Raw genomic sequence first — 2,900 nt, 5'->3', positions numbered from 1 at the left:
AATGTCCAAGCTGAGAGTCAAATCAAGAACATGATCTGGCCAGGCGTGGTGGCTCATGCCTGTAATCCCATCACTCTGGGAGGACAAGGTAGGAGGATTGCTTGAGCCCAGGAATTCAAGACCAGCCTGGGCAACAGAGGGAGACCCTATCTCTACAAAACTAAAAATTAGCTGAGTGTGGTGGCCTGTGCCTGTAGTCCCAGCTACGTGAGAGGCTGAAATGGGAGAATTGCTTGAGCTCAGGAGGTTGAGGCTGCAGTAAACCATGATCACACCACTGCACTCCAGCCTGGGTGACAGAGTGAAACCCTGTCTCAAAAAAGGAAAAAAAAAAAAAAAAAAAAAAGCAAATGCAATCCCACTCACAATAGCCATAAAAAGAATAAAATACTTAGGAATACAACCAACCAGGGAGGTGAAAGGTCTTTTCAATGAGAATTACAAAACACTGCTCAAAGAAATCAGAGATGACCCAAATGGAAAAACATTCCATGCTCATGGGGCAGGAAGAATCAATATTGTTAAAATGGCCATATTGCCAAAAGCAATTTATAGATTCAATGCCATTGCTGTCAAACTACTAATGACATTCTTCACAGAACCAGGAAAAACTATTTTAAAATTCATATGGATCAAAAAAATGGCTCAAGTAGCCAAGAAAATCCTAAGCATACAGAACAAAGCTGGAGGAATCACTGTACCTGACTTCAAACTCTACTACAAGGCTACAATAACCAAAACAGCATGGTACTGTACAAAAACAGACACCTAGACTAATGGAACAGAATAGAGAGCCAAGAACTAACACCACATATCTATAACCATCTTATCTTCAACAAAGTCGACAAAAACAAGCAATGTGGAAGGGACTCCCTATTCAATAAATGGGCTAGTCATATGCAAGATATCAAAACTAGAACCCTTCCTTACACCATATACAAAAATCAACTCAAGATGAATTAAAGATTTAAATGTAAAACCTAAAACTAAAAACCCTGGAAGATAACCTAGGAAATACCCTTCTGGACATAGCCCTCCCAAAGATTTCATGACAAATATGCCAAAAACAGTTGCAAAAAACCAAAAATCGACAAATAGGATCTAATTAAACTAAAGAGCTTCTGTACAGCAAAAGAAACTGTCAACAGAGTAAATAGACAACCTACAGAATGGGAAAAAATAATTGCAAACTATGCATTTGACAAAGGTCTAATATCCAGAATCTATAAGGAACTTAAACTAATAAGTGAAAAACAACCCCATTAAAAAGTGGGCAAAGGATGTAAACAGATATTTTTCAAAAGAAGACATACACATGACCAACAAGGATACAAAACAAATGCTCAACATCATTAATCATTAGAGAAATGCAAATTAAAATCACGATGAAATATCATCTCACATCATTCAGAATGGCTATTATTAAAAAATCAGAAAATAACAGATGCTGGCAAGGTTGTGGCGAAAAGGGAGCACTTATACATTGCTGGTGGGAATGTAAATCAGTTCAATCATTGTGGAAAGCAGTTGCGTGGTTTCTCAAAGAATTTAAAACAGAAGTACCATTTGTTGTAGTAATGCCTTTATTGGGTATATACCCAAAGGAATATAAATCATTCTCCCACAAAGACACATACACATGCATGTTCACTGCAGCAGTATTCACAAGAGCAAAGACATGGAATCAACATAAATGTGCATCAATGGTAGCCTGGTTAAAGAAAGTGTGGTACATATACACCATGGAATACTATGCAACCATAAAAAGAGGAGATCACATCCTTTGCAGCAACATGGATGGAGCTGGAGGCCGTTATTCTAAGGGAATAAATGTAGGAACAGAAAACCAAATACTACACTTGTTCTCACTTGTAAGTAAGAGCTAAACTTTGAATACACACGGACACAAAGAAGGGAACAAGAGACACTGGGGCCCACTTGAAGGTGGAAGATGGGAGGAGGAAGAGGATCAAAGGATTGCCTATCAGGTACTATGCTAATTACCTGAGGGATGAAATAATCTGTACACCAAACAACCATGATATGTAATTTACATATGTAACAAACCTGCACATGTACCCCTGAACCTAAAATAAAAGTTAAAAAAAAGTATGTCCATGAGAATTGACATTTCTAATAGACAAAAAAGGTGGGAACAGGAAAAAATTTAAAAACTCAACTGGCTATTGGGAGGCTAAAATGGTAGGATTGCTTGAGCCCAGAAGTTTGAGACCAGCCTGGGCAATAAAGCAAAAACTGTCTAAACAGAACAAAACAAAACAAAACAAAAAACCTCAATGGGGCACAGTGTGAGTCTGAAAAAGTAACTAAAGGGAGGTTTTGTTGTTTTTGTTTTTGTAGTTTTGGGAACAATTCTGCGGCCTGATTGTGGTAGTGGTTATAAGAATCTGTGCATGTGTTAAAATTTATAGAACTATCTACAAACAAAGACATATAGTGCATGTAAAAACTGGTGAAGTCCAAATAATGTCTATAGTTTAGTTAATAGTGTTGTACCCACATCAATTTCCTTATTTTGAAAGTACACTCTGGTTATGTGAGACATTATCATTAAAGGAGCTGGGTGAAGGGCACACAGGAACTCTCTTTACTTTTTGAAACCTGTTGTGAATATAAAATTATTTCAGGATAAAAAATTTTTTAATAAAGTATAAAAACTTTTCATAATATAATTGCATATTCTCTTGAACAGGGTATACACATTTTTTCATAAGTTCATGAAATATTTAAAATCCTAGCAAGTTTTAGAAAGTAGGAATATATAGGCTTGATTGCCTAATCTTAATCAATGGCCAATGAACTCTGAATTCATTGATAATTAAGAAAACATGTTCCTAGATAAAGATTTGGTCAAAGAGGGGGAACCCTCATACATTGTT

This window comes from Piliocolobus tephrosceles, chromosome X (assembly GCF_002776525.5).
Source record: "Piliocolobus tephrosceles isolate RC106 chromosome X, ASM277652v3, whole genome shotgun sequence".
Classification (NCBI taxonomy): Eukaryota; Metazoa; Chordata; class Mammalia; order Primates; family Cercopithecidae; genus Piliocolobus; species Piliocolobus tephrosceles.
This window is presented reverse-complemented; position numbering follows the sequence as displayed.